Here is a 20,330-nt window from a genome sequence, read left to right as displayed (position 1 = left end):
CAGGGGAGAAAAGAGGGTGTGTGTAAGGGGAGGAATGCTAGTCATATCCAAAAATAACATGAAGGAAGTAATGTAGTGATCCGTCTCCCCTCATTCTCTGCTCTTATAGCATGTACTGAGAGTGTCTCTACACCAAGATTCTGATCTCAAGAGTAGGTAGGAGAAAATTCCAATGTGACTTGCAGCTTATTTGATTGCACTATTAAACTGTAACTGAAGAGCTCTACACTTACAAGGACACGTCATGAGACGCATGATTTAGCAGCAATCTACTTGATAATAGCAAAGCCAGACTGCATTTCACACTGTGCATTTGTTTGCAAACTAGAGAGAAAAAACAGAAACAGCTAGTGAAGTACATTACATGTCAGAAAAAACAGCATCACATTTGCCTTTCCAGAAGTTCCTAAATTCCAATTGCAGGTATTTCTAGGCACTGCTTAATGTGATTTTTAAAATGGCAAATGTTGCAACTTTACAATATAACGCTGAAGTCTCTACGTAGCTTATTTTCACCCTACTTTTTCAGACATTTTCCTAAACAAATTCCACATTCAGAAAGTACTCTGTCAAAAAGAAAATCAACAACTTCGACACAACACAAACAAGAAAACCCCACAGAACAACAACAACTAATTAAGGCTTCCTTCCCAGATAACCAGAAATTTATAATGTAACTATTATCGGGGGGTTGTAAAAAGCTTTAGAATATTGATTGCAATAATTGTGGGGGTTTAAAATTCTTAGCAATCTTCATGAATAAGTGAACAACAAATTTAAGGCAAAATACTATAACATTAGTGATAACCTCATTATTTTTTTTTTATTACTTGTATTTAATGTAGACTCTGTTGAATTAATATGATGACCCCTATAACTACCTATACACCTAGAAGCACTCTCTGTGATTAGTTACAATTTCAGGGGTATCTTTATTGCACCCTGTAGGGCTTCAATCTCAAGCAAGTGCCCTCAAAATATTACAATCAAATACAATACCATTTATACGTTTAGCATACTACACCCATCAAAGAGTAGTACTTCGCAGAGGAGTATTAAAAGGTTTAATTAAACCATGATAATAAAAAAGAAAGGTCATAGCAATTCTGGATTTAATTTCATCTCTTGCATAATAGTTTTGCCCAAGATTTTGAGCCATCTGACCTGGTACTACCTATTTTAGAAAATCAAAACTGGTCAATTTCCACAATGAATAGTTCTGAAATACTAATTCTCACACCAGAAATCAAAGTGGGAAAGGGAGAAAAGAGATAGAAATTAAGACTCATGCATACCAGTTTCAACAATGATGGCATAAACCAGCCATCTGCTTACACAAGACTTTGCTCCACTGTGTGTAGATCAGACCTAGTGATTTCCATATCTGGCGTCAGTATTTTTTCTGGACCTACCTTTTTTCCTAAAGGAAAGACTAATGGAGCTTTGGATAGGAGCTTAGGTTTTATAGAACTGATATAATACACTTCCTTGTATTCCCATTGCATGAAAGAAACTACAGTACTTTTCCAAAGCCAGTAGCAAAAACAATTGTTATGATAAATTTTAAAACTACAAATACACTCTATGTTGAAGGTAAATCTCAGAAGCCTATAGAAACCATCTGGAATGAAAGGAAGTCATGATGATTTAAGTTTGCCTTCCTGCATATTCTCTAGAGACTGAATTTCAATATATTGTAAAGCCATAAAAGTTACAATAAATCCAAGTTCTGTATCAGGAAGTTCACTGAGCCCTACTGTGATATCCTTTTCTGTGGGTACTTCACTCCTTGGTAGCATTACAGAGCTTGGCTTTACTGTCTTGAAGTTTGCCAGCCCAAATTTAACCTGACAGACTTCACAGGCAAGAAAAGATCAAGAACAGATAAGATTACCTAAGGGCTTTTAGTCCACACCTCATCCCATCTTGAACATCAGCTGCACTGAATTTGCTGAATTGGCTAATTACAGTTCTAAGTTGAAAAACATACGCTTCAAGTGGACAACAATAAGCCCACATTGAGTTTCGTTTGCAATTGAGTCTCCAGATGAAGAAGTTAGTCCAAAACTCAGTCATAGTCCAGACATTCCAATTTGATTTGCTATTATGAAAAAGCACAGTCCTAAAAGAATATGGATTCAGCAAAAGTATAAAACTACAAAATAAACACACAAAAAAGCGAGCAAACAAAAAGTAATGTGGAGAGCTGTCACCTGCTTTCCTCTGTCTGAGCACTTCTGTCATAACCAGACCCAAACCTCTGATGCTGCTTTTAAAAGAATCTGAAACCCAGACAACCAAAAACTCAAATGAGATATGATAAAGTACGGTTGAGTAGTTCAGTAGCTGATATTCCACAACATTTATCTATCAAACGAATCATTACTAATATAGATATGACATTCTTGGTATTCTCATCATAGATGCCAAAGACGTGGCACAAAAAAATACCTGGGATTGTTTATTTTTGAGTAATTACTGAATTAAAATATTGAATTTTTCAGGGGTCTCAGCTGCATAAATGATTTGTTATTTATGCATTGTTATTTAACATTGTTATTTAACTCAAACATAATGTAACCCTAGCCCATTTATGAAACTTGTGACAACTGTATATTTGCTAACTTGCATTTACATGCTCCAGATAACACCTTATTTTCTGCATAAAAAAAAAAAAAAAAAAATCAGCTTCAGGTTTCAAATTCTGATGAATATTTATTAGAATTCAGTTGTTTTTCAACTGTTTTCATTTCTAGTTAAGGAAGGAAGGAAGGAAAAGAAAAAATAGGAAAAGAAAAAAAAGTATGTTACAGTTTCTTTCACTGAAAGTTCAATCTCATTACACAGAAATGAGACACTTCGTGGTAGTGACATTTTGACTGGTAAGATATAGCTGTCATAAACTGGATACTGCTTAGACCAGATGGCTATAGTAATTCCTGAAGTATTAGACACATGCAGCAGAAAATATAATCAGCAAAAAGCAATACAGATTTAAAAGATTTCTTAAGGACTGAATGTGTAATGTCAGAGTTGACTACAGGTAGTAGCTTCTAAGAAGCAAGATTTTCCCATATTACTATACGGTAAGGCCCATTAAGAGAGGTTAACGGCAGACCCTCCTGGCCAGTTTGCATGAAAAAGCCATCATATTGATTTTTTTTTCCTCCCAGAATTATAGCATAATAAAATAAAGCCATGTATTAAGAGGAAAAAAAAAATTGTTTCTTTTGAGCACTTACTAGACAGCTCAGGTAAACTGGGCCACTGAACAATTTTAGTATCTTGTACTCTATACACACAAATGTGTTCCCACTATAGCCTGTATAAATTTGGTGTTCAGCAGTAAAAATCACACAGTATTTGGACACAGGGATCACTTGCAAAACAAGGGTTATAATCTAAGAAACAAGACCTGCAAGAAGGTAGAACACTAAGGTCAGACAGCCTTTATTTTCCCAACTCAGATATTTTCCTTTTAGTATCTACATATCATAAAGTGTTCAAATGGTGACCCATGCTGTGTTTATCTTGGATTCAGAAAACATTGAAAGGTTTTGCTTTTTCTATCCATACAGCCTCTCCATGGTTCCTGTCACCTCTGACCCAAAGTATGCTCTTTCCTGATCTTCACCCTCTCCACTGCTCCTGAAGATTTGTGTTTGAAAAAGGGGAATTGTTTCTGTGGCATAGGTTTAGAGGAGCTTTTTCCTCAGTAAAGATGATGTGTTAAGTATCTGCATGTTCTGAAATTATTTCATGTCAGAAAAGGACCTAAAGAGCGATCATTTATGAAAATGAGACTTACTGTATTGTTCCCAAATCTTCTCTGTCTCTTAGAGGAATCATGTAATAACTTCCTCCCTTCCCAAAAGGTTGAATGAACTTTTACAGAAAATATCATCTAACTCAGAGGAAATTAAAATTGTAATTAGGCTTTCCTTTCATGAAATCTTTCTTATTTGAAAGAAAAAAGTATATACAAAATTCTGTTTGTGTGGCCTCTAGTGTTTCTATTTACATTGTTAACTCACTTCTATATAAGCAGCAGAGACGCAGAAGAACAAGGTATTAGGAACTGCCTTATAAGCTGTGAATATAAAGGGATGTGTTCAGATATTTCAGAATAAACTAATTAATGAGATCTCTTCTGTACAACCCAAGGTCTGAATGAGTATCATACCTAACCTGAAGTTTCAAAGAAATTACAAACTTTTCAAACCCAATACCTATTAAAATGAATGTTGCATACAAGCTACAGCCTCAAGCAGAATGCCCTCAGGTTTAGTATCTGTATCACACTGACAGTGTGCATTCAGACAAATTTGGTTTTCCAAATGCTTTATAGCTGCATCATAACATAAAGTGGCAGAAATACATATTTGTTACTACTACACAAATAAAAATCCTCCCCATCTGCACTTAAGCCTGAAAGTCAGTCAAACCACATGAATGATATTCTAGAACACTGGAAGAATGTAAGAATCCTGTACAGCTGGCATCTCTCATTTAGACGCGAACAGTAATTCCCCAAAGACTATTTTAATAAACCATTTTAATAACTATTACTTTCCAAATCAGTTGCTACATCTGATTTCAATGAACATTTGTTTACTTTTAGGGGAGAATCCATGCAGGCATCCCAAGCCGAAACAAGTCAAATGGCTGAATTATTTGTTCACAGAGTTAAAGTATCATCTACTTCTTTTGTTTGTTTATTGAATCCATTGTAATCTCAGGATAAGTATATAATAATCAGCCCTGAAATAAGTTCCATTTAAATTGCTGAGGGATTAAATATAAAAGCACCTTAAAAGGATGCAAGAACTAGGATAATGGTAGGGTGGAGTCGAAGGGAATCAAGCATTTCTAAAACTCAACTCATCCACTTGTTTAATTCATGCATTGTCCATATGATTCATACACTGGGGTTATTCTGCTTGAGGCTATAGCTCATGGGAATGATTCTTAACTGACACAGAGTTTGAAAATCTCATGCTTTCTCTGACACTTCTGTTTATCTGCAGTTTTAGTTCATTCTCATGTTGAGAGAACATACAAACATAGAGTGTGGAAATGGGTAATGATTCTCCATTACATTCTGTCGGAAAATAAAAACTTAAATACTTCTTTCTGGATAATGCACATACTTATTTTCACAAATAAGTGAATGCTTTCAGAGCATTCAAGAAGAAAATTAAACTCTTCCTTTCATAAGAAATTATAAATTCAGAGTAGGGCTAGAGAAAGGTGTCAGATTTGGTTGTAAAATATAACAAACTACTCCTAAAACTCACTGCAGCTCTTGTAAGGTAACCTTCAGTATTCTCCCTAGTTCTACCCCTGGTCTCTCTTAAAGTTTTTCTTAATTCTATTTTATGTCATTATGCCAGGTTGGCCAGAACCCTGGGCGTGAGCTGCCTATGGCAGGGGGGGTGGAACTGGATGGTCTTAAGGTCCTTTCCAACCCTAACCATTCTATGATTCTGAGAAATAAAGTGTAGCTAAGCTGGGAAGGAAAGCCCCTATGTTTTCTTATGTCTTAAAGTCTGAGTTCTTGAACTGATCAAGTTTTTAACTGACAGCAAGGGAACTGCCATGCACTGAAAATCATACAACAGTTTTTAAAAAGAAAGTTGATTTTTTTCTATCAAGACCCTGCAAAACTATAAACATCCTGCCCTCCTCACCATACAATAAACCCTTCTGTTCTCAGTGAACAGCAGGTTGAGAACCAGCAACCACAAAGCTTTAAAATGGGAAGAACAACCTCTTTTTAATGAAACATGATTAGTCTAAGCCAAGTGAAAAATGCTGCATTTTTTTCAAGATGTGTTTACTAAGCAGTAGAAGCATCCAGCACAGTTGACAGTCAGCCAGCATTTTTAAATTCTTATAAAGAAAGCAGCTAAACTGAAGAAACAAACCCTTGTGCTGGGTTCTGATGTAAAATTAATCAGTACTTGAGAAGTTCTTACAGCCATGATACTGAGACTGTTTTCATAAAAGCCCTATTCCTTTGGTTTACTAGTAACAGAAAGTGTGAAATGTTTGTACCAATACTTTATGTTAGATAAGGGGAGCATTTAAATAAGCCAAAAATCCATGTCCATCTGCAAAGAGATAAACAATAGGTACAACTACTTGTTTAAAAGAAACCTCTGTCAATATTGGTCTTTTGTAAGTTACAAAGGTGGCCACATTTTTTCCTTTGAGCTTTTGTAACATTACATTTTGAGAGATACTCTATATTAAAAAGCTGCATTTTTCTGGAAGGTTAAAATGTTTTTATTATCAATGAAACAGAAAAAAACAGAAATTATATTTGATATCGAGTAAGGACTAGAAATAACTTAGAAATTAATATTTTTCATAAATGAAGTATTGTTATCAGCAGAAAATGAAATTAAAAGTACATTTAAATAACCTATCCAAAGTATGTCTAATTCTTTCTCTTTTTTTAAGGAAATCTCATGTGTTTACATACTCTTTACATATTCTTTAACTTTGGAGTCAACATAGAAAATTTTTTAAAATTAACTTTACAATGTCTCTAAGAATTATTTCCAGAAAAGTTATTTTGGCACAAACACTGACGATTAGGTTGGGTGGGGGAAAACTTCCCAATAGATCACCTAGTAGAGATGCTGACTGGACCATAAAGGGGTCCCAGTTCACGCATCACCTGGAACAGGCCTCCCTTGAACATCAATCAATGCATTTTATATAGAATCAAGCTTGCTCTGGCTGTTTGGATAGCTGTGGAGTGAAGGCTGAGTTTTACCAGGCTGCCTGCTTCACCTACTTCTGGGACAAATCCCCTTTCATGATTTGAAAAAATCTTAAAAATGCTATTCAAGCGGATTAACTGTGCAGCAGTAATTCTTCAAAAGTAACTTGAGGTAAATCACGTATTTCTGAGTCCTGAGGAAAATGAATTCAGGAAATGAGCTCATAGCTAGATTAAAAAATAAAATTAAGAACACCCCCCCACCACCACTCAACAGCAAAAGTCATGCTTACCACACAGTGCTATTCCCCTTCTAATGCATTGCTGAAACCTTGAAGAAGGAAGGGTATGTGAATGCTGATGCATGGACTTGGTAGTGTTTCTGGCCAATAGTAATCAAAGCTGCACCCAACTCTTTTTTTTCCTCTCCTAATGGAATTTTAAAATTCAGGTTTTTCTGTAGACCCTCAGATGTTTTGTGTTATGAAGTACCCAGAGCAGGTTTTGCTCATCAAAACACTATTTTTAAAATATTTAAAACAGTCAGCCCTATGAGAAAATCAGGCTATTTATTAAATATCAGGCTATTAAAACACATAATTTAAGAAGCAACATGCAATATACTTGATTTTTGTTAGTTGTTTGTCTGTTTAAAAATATATATTCCAATGTAAAGGCTATTTGTTGTTACCTCATGCTCCAGCTTTTTCCCTTCAATTGCTGATCCTCCCAGATTTCTCTGGGTGTGTTAGGGAACTTAACTGCTTCTTACACGTAGTTTCCAAAACAGCTATGTTGTTTTACAGTAGGTCCTTTTCTCCATTTAAAAGTTATACCTGATTTCCAATCTACTCTCTAAAAAACCTGCCAATTTTCAGTTTAAGACACATGTACCTGAACTGCCCCTTCTTCAAGTGCATATTGTCTTTCCCAAGGAACATCATACAGTTGGCAGTAATGGTAACCGTGTTTGTCCCATGTTAATACTTATAAAGTATTACCTCTACCCTTGAAGAGGATTGAAGATTTTTTTCTTTCAGATCCACCCCACATATGAAGTTTGTGTCCCTTTGCAAAGCCAAATTATCCCAAATTCTGGATATGGTTTTCCCTCAGGCTCACTTTACTTGCAATGGCACAGAGCACTGTTTTATAAATGTTCCTTAAACATTACCAGTTAGTTTGGGCCAATTCAGAAAGCGATTTCTTACCTGTATCCAATCCACCTAATACAGACAACATTTTAATTTTACAAGCAATAAAACCCAGGCTATTCTTCAGGGAAGATTTCTTACAGATATGCATAATTTACGTCTATGCCCCCTTAATATGTTACAAAGCTGTATTACATAAATCACTTTCTCTTTCCCATAAGAGCATCAAGTGTCAACCTTCAAACGTGCACCTTGCAATCCCTTCTATGCCCCCTAGCTACCAAACATCATACACTGTGTTGACATTAAAACTTCTGCTTTAACATACACAAAGGTGACTCTACAGGCAGCTGGACAAACAAAATACTAATCTTGCGTAAAGATTTACACCAACAAAGAAGCCTTAAGCTCAGTAGGTGTATTAAGATTGGTTTCTTACTTTAACAGAAACTTTAAGTAGTGAGCTTTGAAATCTTTACTTATGATAAATTCTGTTTGAAACTGGCCTCCAGTTCATTATGCCAGAAAGAGACAGAAACGCTCAGCTGAAGAGAAATTGGGATTGGAGTGTGGCCACACTAAGGAGATCACTTTCAAATGCTGTGGAGCTACATCCAGGAGGCAAGCTTTCCTGAACAGTTGGGATTCTCTAAGATCATGGTTTCTACAGAAAAAGGCTGTCTAACCCTATGCTGCTGACACACTTCCAGTACTTTTCATGCAGTGAGCTAGCATACATGGGGTTGGCTTTTTCTACAGTCCTTTGAAATCCCATGCTCTTATAACTGAGGCTATTCAGTTGAGTTTTGTGTTTGTATTTGTTGGTGGCAAGTTGAAAGAACATACAAAATCGCTGAAACAGGAACAGTGCCATGTCTTGATTATAGGTTTTACATTTTGAGGAGATAAGCTTTCCTAACTTCATTCCATGTAAAGTATCTCTATGACAAAGCTGAGCTTGTGAAGTTTTACACAGAAGGAAGTTTCAGGATACCTGGAAAAGAGTTGGTGAAAATGTAATGTACACATGCCTGGGCAATTAATATACACAGTACATCATAGGAGCTTTTTGAACTGAAGCATTTATATGAGGACAGTCTTATCCATAGAAGGCCCCTTCTTGTAGATCAGCCATAGACATAGCAAAGGCTAAGCATATAATTAAATGGGAGAAGCTGAGACACTTTACCTCTAGTGCACTATGCCTAAAGCATTTACTTTACCCCCACCTCTCCTGCTGTGACCTCTTCCTAAATGGCCCTTTAAAACAGGACCCAGAACCCTTATTGCTTGCTCACATCCGCTCCCCAGAGATGGGCTTTCTCACCTGGGTGGGCTTAAGTAAAGTGCAGGTAATGCTGTCAACTTAAAGATTGCTCCTCTGCCCTAGTAGGTACAGCCAAGGGGTGAGTTACAGCAGTACTGGCAGCTAGGGCAGGAAGTCGGAAAACTGCAGGAAGAATGGAGGTACCTGCCAGGAGGCCACAGTCTGCTCTTTAACTGTCTATCATGCATACTTAATATCCCTTTGGCCTGCATTTGGAGATGAGCTGTTACCGACATGCTGTTTTCCTTCAGTTCAATGTCACTTGACAAGGTAGTTGCACTCTGTTCATATGCAAAAATATGCCAGTAGGTATGAGCACAAGTAACCAATATACAAAAATAAAAGTAGAGAGACTGCATGTGTGTTTCATACTAAAACCCGATCACACTTCACATCATTCTGCAATGCAAGCTCTGAGCTAATTGCATGGCAAGCACAATTTATAGTGAAAAAATGGATACTCCATGCATACACTGTCACAAATGTCTTAAGCAGATATCCTGCTGCTCTCCAGTGCAGTATTTGTGATCATTGCATACCTTCAACAATAGCCTCACAAACTGGATGGCAAACTGCCCAAGCAGATCTGGAAACACATTCTTAAAGTTTCACTCTTGCAGCATGGCCAGCTGCTCTATAGCAGCTGATGAACAAATGCAAAAAGCATCCACAAAGCATTCAAACACTCCTTGCTCCCTCACAGCTTCACTGTGCACAAAAGGGTTAAGCTAGGTTAAGAGGACTAATGACTAATGCAGCTGGCAAGAAGTTCTCTTTCCCCTCTCACAGAAAAGCTGGCTTTTGTTTCTGCATTCAGTGAATGAGCTCATGCATCAATACCTGTTGGCAAATCGAGGCTTGTTGTATTGTTAAGATACATACAATGTTGCCAAGCCCTTGATGTCTTCACAGATCTTTGCTATGCAGATGGGTATGCCAGGGACTCAGCAGAACATCAAGCCCACACAGGGCCAGAAGTAACATCCCGTTGCCACATGCCAGTCAGAGCTCTTGGGACACAGACAGAGCATCTGTGTTTGCCAAAGTTTGCTCACAGCCTCCCCTCTGGATACCGCTGAAAATGCCAATTCCCCGTTTAAAATATAAGCCATTTTATTTTAAGCATGCAGTAAATTCATGATAAACTTATAATTCCTTTCCCTTCCCTTTGCTCCTGCCTACTCCTATAATACACATAACTAATTTTGGTTTCTTACTGCTTGTTGCAGTGATCCATGCATGTAGGAAATAGAAATAAATTTACACTTACTTGCTGCTTATATACTTACACAATTCCAAACACTGGCCTCTTGACTTGGCGAAAGCAAAAAGATACCGCTATGCACAAGCCTCAAACAAAACTTAATGCTTGCTAGGTAATAATGCTCCATTTTCTATAGATGGTTACATACTTTGTAAAGTAGCCAAAAGCACAGGTAAGTCAAGTCTGTCTGTGCCACCATGGTTCCATCAACAGCTTCTCTGTTCCAAGGACAGCTATGTGTACAACTGAAGTACTGGACAAAAGACTACAAATACTTTGAGCTACTTAAAGGTCATGATATGATCCATTTAAAGAACCTCAAACTGCAGTCTTAATTTTGAAAGCATTATGTTGTCTGTGTACTAAAATTGCAGGTCTTCCCTGTAAATATACACTGAAAAGCAAAGAAGCTTTTCTGGTTTCCTTTCAATGTTCCAAACTAGAAAAGAGAGACTAGAAAAACAAGAACAGGTGTCTACCAATAGGCAAGATAGATAGTTCACATCCATTATTAAACTTGTATCATGAAGTCAAGAGGTTCAAGAACTTGTTTTATGTTACAGCTAGAGTTGACATTTGTTCTGCAAGAGGTAACTACTGAAATGGAACTGCAAAATGGGTATCTCTATAGCAAATTCTTAGTAGCAGCTCTTAGTTAATGCTGCATTCCTTTTAAAAAGGAGACAAGGCTTTTCCTTTCAATATGTATACAGATTGTAAAACTGCACATGAGACTGAACTATTTATATCAAATAAAAGTCATTTGCTTTCTGTTCACATTGCTTAACAGGAACAGTGCACAAGAATATTTTCTGCTGAACTTTTTTTTCTCAATCCCACTTTTTGTAACCTGAGAAAAAAATTGCTAAAACATAGAAATGTATGTTCTGAGGTCTCCACTAGAGAAATGAGAGGAATATTTTTTATTTTAATCTGAATTTAGTTCTAAACAACTACTTACACTCTGGACAGAATTTGATAACGCACACAGGAGCCACAGGATTGCTAGACACAGACTGTAGGTGCACTAAAGCTAACTCAATCAGTAGCTATTACACTCTTCCATTAGATTTCACACCTCTTTTGTAATATGGATTCTCATGGAAATGTTCTAGATAACTCAGCTCACTATCACTGTAAAGCATATGGTAGTACTGTTGACACCATTCCCTAGTCAAAGAAATACAAAGATAAGCTACCCAAATGTCAGATCCTTCTAAGCACCTAAGTACAGGCAAACATTACCTCAAAGCGAAGCAGGTAAATACAGAACTCTTCATCCAGGTGATTAATTCTGAACAGCTGCTTTAAATTCCTGAAAGCATCAGCATGCTACTGAAAACAAGCAGTTTCAATTCCCCTTTATTAACATAAAGTCACTAAACCCCTCTTTCAATGTGTGACGACTCCCAAAGGAAGAAGCAAACAACAGAATAATACCTTTTGCTTTAATATTTGTCATTCTACATAAAAACCGGGCAGGAGGGGGAAGAAAACCCTAGACATCCAAATGTCAACTGAATTATGTAAAGAGTCGGGTAGGGAAAATATCCAGACAGTACACTAGAGTGCAGTACATAGGTATCCGAGCAGCGTCTGTCCCACTGCTGAATAATGACAGTACAGCATGAAGGTGTTATGTCTCAGGACCTTCAACCTGGCAAAATGGTATCAACAAGTCTCTGAAAGTCAAGTGAAATTAAAAAAATGTGTTAGGTATAAAGATCAGTATATTCACAGATACATTACACACACAAAATCAAGGCTATAAGGAGAATAAAGTGAACTACAAAGGGCTAAGAAACTTTCTTAGCTCTTTGTAGGGCTCAGAACTTTGGTGTTCTCCGTAAGTTTAGCCATGAACTAATGAATGTTTAGGATGATTAGGAGAACTAAGGAATTTAGGATGAAACTAAAAAGTGAACTAAACTCAGTACACCTGCTTGCAGCTTTCCTTTCTTTCTAAGAGGTGTCACCTAGTATTTTATTTCTCATAACATGAGCTAATGGGAATGGTAATTCTAGAGATCGGACTGTCATTTTTCAGTCATAATTAGAAAGGAAAAAGGTTGATATTACAACAGCTAGAAGGATAATCAAATGAAATGAGACAATACATAATGACCTTTTTCAAATACAATGCAATAGAAGCTACGTATATTAATTACTATATTGGACATGTTTCATTTTAACATGAGGACTGAACACCAATAGTTTCCATTAGCATCCTTGAAGTATTCCTTGAAATGGGTGCTCTCCTGTTTAGTAATAAGTAGCAATTCACAGCTAGCTAATGTTACCATACAATCAGCCAAAGATGTCACTATTAAGAAATACATAGATAACAAATTATTTGGCATTGAATCAGAATGCTGTATAAGTTCTCTGCTGTTCTTACACCATAAATGCTAACTCCACAGCAAGTTGATTTACCACAATGCAAACTGTCTTTTGTAAAATGAGACTCTAGGGGATCACCTTAAAGTACAAAAATACCTTAAAGAAAAAATAAATATCTAAATAAATAAATAAATATCTAAACCCACAGGAAATAATCAGAGGACAAAGGACTAGTACCACTGTCTCCAAATATGAACTAGTACAAGAGGAATGGGAATCTTGAGCTCCCTGAAGGAACCATCTACACTAGCTCATTTTGCTTGAATGACGAGCTCACAAGACAGTTCTGGCTAAGTGGATACAAAATCGTAACCTTGACAGTTAAGCTTGACTCCATGATATTCAGAACAAGCAATTCCACAGTCATTAAGGAGTTTTTACAGCATAATCAAATTGCATTTCATCCCTGCTGGTGTCACTTCAGACATGCTCTTGCTCATCCTGAGCACAAAAAAATTGTGCTTGAAGATGCAATGAGCAATTGTTAAAACAAAAGGCTTATTTTCTCTTGTCACCAAACTAATTGGATAACTTGACATCAAAGTTTACTCACAAACGTGTATCTGCTTTGTAAGCTTTGAACTGTAAAAGATTTTATTAACTGTAAATATTCAAAACATAACATCTCCTAGCTTACTCATGGAGGGAAGAGAAAGAATCCTCCTAGATCCTACTAAAGTAAAATGTCAACTTAAACTATTTAACTTAAAATATTCTCATGTAAAAGGGCATTTAACTTACAACAAAAATTTGTGAGGGATTTAGAAATACCTTCAAATATTCATGTGAGAAGTGTCAGAAGTGACAATCACGAAAGCAGTCAAATAAAATACAAACCAGTCTTTCAAGCAAATTTTGCCTGGCTTGGACTGGTCAGCTACAGCAATGTAGCTTTTTCTAGAGTATGCCCAACAGAACTTTGTTTTACATTCTTATCACCTGATTATCTTTCCTACTCTTCATCAGTATTCAAGTTTATCAGTCTAAGCTACATTCTTCACTATTTTACAGAATACGCAAGTCAGTTTATTTCTCCAATGACCTGCTGTAGCCTGTGAGATGCTTCAGTGAAATATCAGACATGTCACCATATCACAAAAGTTGGGTGACAGACATGATCATTTATGCTGTTCTATGATCACAAGATTTGCTTAGCTACGAATTGCAGTACTGCTTGTATTTATTAATGTATTTTATTGCAAAAGTTGGGAAAGATGACTATTCTAAAAACTGTATAGTGTTTTCTCTCCCTGGCTGCAGTGATCTGGCTGTGCAACATGAGTTGGTTGTATAGTTTGTTTGTTTTCTTTACTGTAAGAGCATTCCTGCAGAAGGATGTGCATCAAATTAACACTTTTTCAGCTTTCCATTTGCTCTTCAGATGACATTTCAGTATGTTTTTCTTAGCTGTGCACACTTAAAATTAAATTCCCTATAGTTTTTAGGTAGGTGTGTAAGAAATTAATATAACAAAACTCAGTGCAAAGCCTTACAGAAGATGAAACAGCAATTACAGCATCTCCAGTCAATTTGACTTCACCTACTCACTCATTCCCTTGTAGATTTCATCCACTCTTGATTTTAACACACACTCACACCCACATATTTACAAGCACCAAGACGTGTTTAGTGGTCTGGCCAAGATCACTTCTGTACAATGTGGAAAACAAGGGATGCTGGCTATCAAGTCCTCGTCTTCTCTCTTTCTTCTCAGTTAGCAATCATGTTGTTATGGAAAGTCTTTTGCTACAAGATTTTTTCTTTTTGGGCTAACAGAAAAAGAAATAGCATATTCTACAACCTTGTTCCCACCCTTGTTGTCTTAAATTAACAAGAGGCTTTGGTCTTACTGAAGTGCAACCTTTTGGGTTTGATAGAAGCAACATAATCTTTCATTTGCTCCACTGGGAATTATGTTCTTCATTATCATTTCAGGTCATTCTTTTAAAACACTCTCCTGTTCCTGCTGGTGCTTACACATGCATTTCTATTCGTGCTTCATTCATAGCAATCCTAGAATTTGTCTCTGCAAGAGCTCTTTCCATAGCTGATGGCTCTACTTCCCTACCACCTTTTACCCCTTAAGAAGATCCTAGTCCTATACTGCATAGACGTTTGTTTATCAGGATTGATAAAACAAAAACAAAACCTGCTTTCAAAATCCTATCAGTATGGTTACTGCTGACTGGTATTTTCCCAACCAGTCTGTCCAGTCTGTTTTGAAAACACATCTAGCCTATATTACCAGGGTAGGACCAGGAATATAACAGCCATTCAATCTGACAAACAATATACTGCACTATAAAAGTACTCACCAGACAAAACTACACAGTCTATTACTAATACATAGTACCAGAGTAAGTAACTCCTGGCTGACAACACGCTTACAAAGTCAACACTGCCCCTTTCTCCCTGTAGTACAGAATCTGACACAGATTTTCTTCCTTGACTGCTTTCTGAAGACAGAGCTTCAATCAGTCCCTCAGGCCCAGCTATGCTGTGGGATTTCAATTCCCTCTAGAATAAAAGAGGGATGTATTTATGGACTGAACATTATTACTTTGAAAAAGCTAACTAGGAAATAGGCAATTCTTACATATTCAGTAGACAATAGCGGCACCGATCTTAAAAATATCATACACACACAAAAGGCAGAGTAGCTTCCTTCCAATTGAGGCGTTAGACCCCTCTTGGGTCATAGACTTCATCCTATAAAATGGATGCTAGAATCTCTGTTGCTCTCCCTCCCTTCAAAACAGAAAAAACCCCCCCAACAATTTTAAGTAGTGAAAATGTTCACAGCATTCAATGCCTATTCCACATAATATCTAATATGCAGCTGGATTTCAGATTATTTTATAAGTTTACTTCTACCTCTCCCCACAGGAAGGCTTTTATTTGCTTGTTTCTAAATTTGAGGCAAGAAGTATCTAGATCACAAAATTAAACAGTGGTATTTGGCTGCTCCTAGCTAACAAAAGCACAAAGACTATTTCAGCTCTTCCAAATGAATGTAGGCCTTTCTAGGAATAAGATCTTTGGAGCTCACCAGCACCAGCTACTACTGTTACTTAAAGGGGATACCCAGAAACAGTAACAGCTATCAGCCAATTCTCTTTCAAGCTCAAATGCTGCTTCCTCTCTGTTTTAAAGTATGGCAGTGTGATATACACTCAAATCATAAAAATGCCTACAGCTCCAAAAGACACATTTACTTCAAGCATGTTGAGCTTATTCACTGCAATTAGTTTGGCTGAATTAGTATATAAGACTATAAAGATTTAATCTGAGACACGACTGCATGTAATAAATAGTTCTAATCAGAAAGTAAAAAAGGACATTAAAATACAAAGACCTAACAACTCACTACGGATTTTTCCTTTTGTACATCTTTTCCAAGACTGAAGTTGTTAGTAGTTCCTGCTGAACCCAGCAAAAATGTTAATTCATGATAACTACCCATTTATAAGCTGAATCAACTCTCAGTCTTACAAATACAGTCCTCCAAGCCCTGTTTATGCCTCTGGAGCTTAAGAAAAGCACATGAGAATGTTTTCACTAAAAAAAAGAAAAAAGGAAAAGGCTTTAAGAGAAATGTTTAAGTATGCAATGACACTTGCCTTTTTTTTTTATTTCAATGGCACAGGAGCTTTCTGTAGCTATGAAACTATAATGGTTCATAACAAGTCAATATTCTAAGTTCCCAATACAACCAAATAAAGAAGGAAACAATGAATAGCTTAAAAGAAATATCATGGATGTTAGCTATTAAGATCCTTGATCTAGGGACATTGCATGATCAAATTCCTTTCTTCTTCTGTAACATCCATGGTTAAGAAAAACAGAAGTTTGTCTACCTTTTAATCTCATTTTATCATTCTGCTGGTATGCTAATCTGTCATCAAGATGTGGAAATCAGTGACTACAAATGTTAATTAAAATAAAACAATTCAGTTTTGATCCAAAGGAAGCCATGAAGTTCAAGGTTGAATTTCTGTAAGCGTTCTAGGGAAAGGTCAAGATCAAACATGTGTAAGTGAAATACACAATGATATACTTTTTGAGTAGCCATAGTCAAGTAGTGGAGAATTACCACTCTAAGATGACACACATTTCTTATTGAAGGAATCACTTGATATCTCTCCACCACATAGACCAAATCTGTTTTGTCAGTTTGAGTGACTTTAAACATTTGTCTTACAACGACCAAATGTATGCAATTCTGGAACAAATCAGTTGCAGCATGATGATCCTCAAAGGGCTACTCCAGGAAAGAATATGAAAGCACAAACTGCTTTGTGAACAGTGTTTTTACTTTACCTGCAAGGAAGCTACTGACTAATTTTCTGCATATTCTTAATTTTTCCTGTCTTTAAACACTCATTTCACTCATTTTCTCCACATACCTAAGATAGTTATGGGGAAACTTACGAAAGAGAAATAATCTCTAATGTCATAAATCTAAAACATACATGTTAGAACTAAATCACCCTAAACTTTATGCCACTTTTGGTTCCCTAAAAGGCATATTTTCTGGCTCAGTTTTACAGCTTACCTCTTTGGAAGCTCTAAGTATATTCTATATTAAGAAATATATCCTATATTAATAGAATGTGAAACAAAAAATGAGCAATGAAGTATTTCACAGTTTATTCTTCTATCCAGAGTGAAGTAAAGGCACTTGAGCAACAAAATGCAGAATTAAGAGGCATTATTAGGAGGTATATGTTCAAAGCTTATAAACAAGGGTAGTGAAGAGTCTTCTGAGTTTTTTTCTCCACTGCCTGTTTATGAACAAGAAAAGGCAGCTGACTGCAGTTTGACTAAGAGGTCCTAAAGACAGCGAGGACTTTAAATAAAAGACACACATGAATTCTTACTGAAGTGATGAATAAGTTAGGATAATTAAGAGTATAATTTTTTGGAAACACAAGTCATTGATAACAAAAAATTAAAATGCTTCCTACCTAAATTCTTCCTGAAGCAAACCTCAGCACTTTGTAATACTTTCCTGTCATAAAAGCACTAAGTATTTACAATTTGCAGATGAGATCATACTCTAAAAACGTTCACGTCAGTGAAATGGGGAGGGGGTTGTCAGGAGAAGGATTTGCAATATGGTGCTATTGGCGTGAACAAAGCTGCCCCAATGTGCCCTGCCCCTCATTGGCCACTCCACCACTGGAACAATATTTGCTGGTTGCTATGTAGACAGAAGTCATTGCCAATTCATCCTATTAACAAGACTGAACCTGGTTCTGGTTGATAAGAATGGTTATTGTTTGAATAAAAAATGTGCTGATAAAATACTCCCCACAGGTAAAACTTACAATTTTTACTTGAAGAATGTCTAACTCATGCCTTGCAACCACTCATTTAACAGAAATTTTTATTTGCACATCTCAGTCAGATTTGGAGGAATGATTCCTCATGTTTTCCAAAGGGTACAAAGAATCTGTGGAGTATTTTAATAATTTCAACCCAGGGTTTAAATAAGAATTCTCAGTTTAACATTTTATTTTTTTATATATATTTTTAAAGTCAGCTGGAGCAGCTGTATGTCTGACAAGCTGACTTTATGCATCTTGTGAACAATGACTGAGGGTTCTGACCTTTCAGTATTACATTTGGAAAGAAAAAACATTACACATTACATACGAGCCTGGTAGGTTAAAAGCATTGCTAAGAAGTTAAGCACTCAGATGTTAGGAAATGCCAAATCACAACCAACCACTCTTGAGAGAATTCTTTGAGCAGATAATGGTGTTTGCGAGAAGAAAGGATGAGACTGTTTGTTACTGGGTTTCACCAATTGCTAACGTCACAGGCAGGGCAAGAGTAAAGATCAGAGGGTTTGAAAGGGATCCATTCTCTCTCCACTTGTTCTCAACTTGATATCCATGCCCATTCCTGTTCCATCTCTTCCATAGCTTTGTCTTCAAACAACATTCAGACTTCTTTATTACACAATACCTACCTAGTTTAAGAGAACTATTAATACACTGTGGCCTTTTTTATTTCCTTTCACACGAATACTTCATAAACATCTTCAGATGTGAGATAAAAGATGCTATCATTGATTCATAATTGAGATTTAAAAATACAGTTTGAAACATCTAGGAGACTGTTTTTTCAGAGAATAGATAATATTGTATGTATTTGAAGCAGCATTTCTATTACTTTCAGTTGCAGCTAATATGCTGACTTCAGTACCTCAAATAGCATGCTTAATTTTCAGTGTTCAATCAACATGTTTTCCTTCTTGAGAACAAATTAGCTAAGAATCTTACAAAAAAAAAAAAAAAATCCTTTCTTGATTGTATCCTTCATCTGATGAATAAGGTTGGGATAGGGGGAAATGTGATTACATAGCTAACATTGTAAGGTACTATTTAAGAGAAACTTTGGTTTCTACATTACAAGTCCTTGACTTTAACTTCAGTAAGTTGTCATAATTGAAAGTATTTTTATGTTTCCTGGAACACGCCAACAAGGTAAGTTCTATCATACAGCATCACAGAAAGGTACGGAACTCATTAGAACCTTCTAGTCTACCGTGGGAACTCCTGACTTACTAAATATCCAGCAACACAGCTGAACACTACTGTCCTAAGCCATCCTGGTTCCACTCCTTCTACATCTAAGCTTTTTGTCTAGGCAGCCCTAATCTGTGTTCTTCAGATTTCTTACCACAGGCCCAGTGTCATCCTGACCTCTCGTTTAGTTTTCTTTGTACTCCACATTCTTCCATCTATCGCTACTGGACTGCAGTTCCAGCCTCTTTACTCAAGCATTGCATCTTTCCCTCCTCCCCAAGTTCTCAAGGGCTGATCAGCTCCCAGTTTGTTCACAGCTCCCAGTAGCAACTTCTTTGGTCAATCAGTTCTGATCTTAAGGGCACCATACACTCCTGACCAAAGCTTCTCTCATGCTATCTGCTGTTACATTATTGGAGAGCATATAAATCCACCAGTTCATGACAGCTGTAGGTTGCTTGGACTGTGCTTCAGAGAAGAACACTGCCAGTATGAACATAATCTTTGCTTTAGGGTAAAATTCCTCAAACATGGAACCATATATAAACCCAGGAAGAACTGCAGGTTGCAACTTGGCCAGCTCTGGGTGGATTTTCACAGGAGTGGCAAAAGGTACATCTCTAGCACAAAGGTTGCCCTGTATCAAATTTCAAAATATGCCCTACAGAAATGGCAGGATAGTACATATACTACCGGGCAGCATGTTCTCTTAATTCATGGAAACCGAACACCTAATTTTCTGCTCATTCCTCTCTTAAAAAGAAAAAAAAAAAAATCCCACACCCTTAGCTGTCACAAAATCCTTCCCAGAACCTTTTAATCGGTTGGGACTTTTGAAGTTAAGGGATAATGCAGCCATAATCAGCAGGTCTTCAAAGGATAGGAACAATTAAGGGAGGTGTGGATGCCCCCAAAGAAA

General features: G+C 36.7%; 1 protein-coding gene across 3 annotated transcripts in view; it reads right to left on the bottom strand.

Moving 5' to 3' along the window:
• PALLD (palladin, cytoskeletal associated protein) overlaps positions 1-20,330 on the bottom strand; it is a 194,047-nt gene that overhangs the window by 144,973 nt on the left and 28,744 nt on the right. The gene's annotated exons all lie outside the window — the stretch shown is intronic.

Source organism: Lathamus discolor, chromosome 1, assembly GCF_037157495.1.
Source record: "Lathamus discolor isolate bLatDis1 chromosome 1, bLatDis1.hap1, whole genome shotgun sequence".
Classification (NCBI taxonomy): domain Eukaryota; kingdom Metazoa; phylum Chordata; class Aves; order Psittaciformes; family Psittacidae; genus Lathamus; species Lathamus discolor.
The sequence above is the reverse complement of the archived record's forward strand: the minus strand, read 5'-3'. Positions and strand labels throughout refer to the sequence as shown.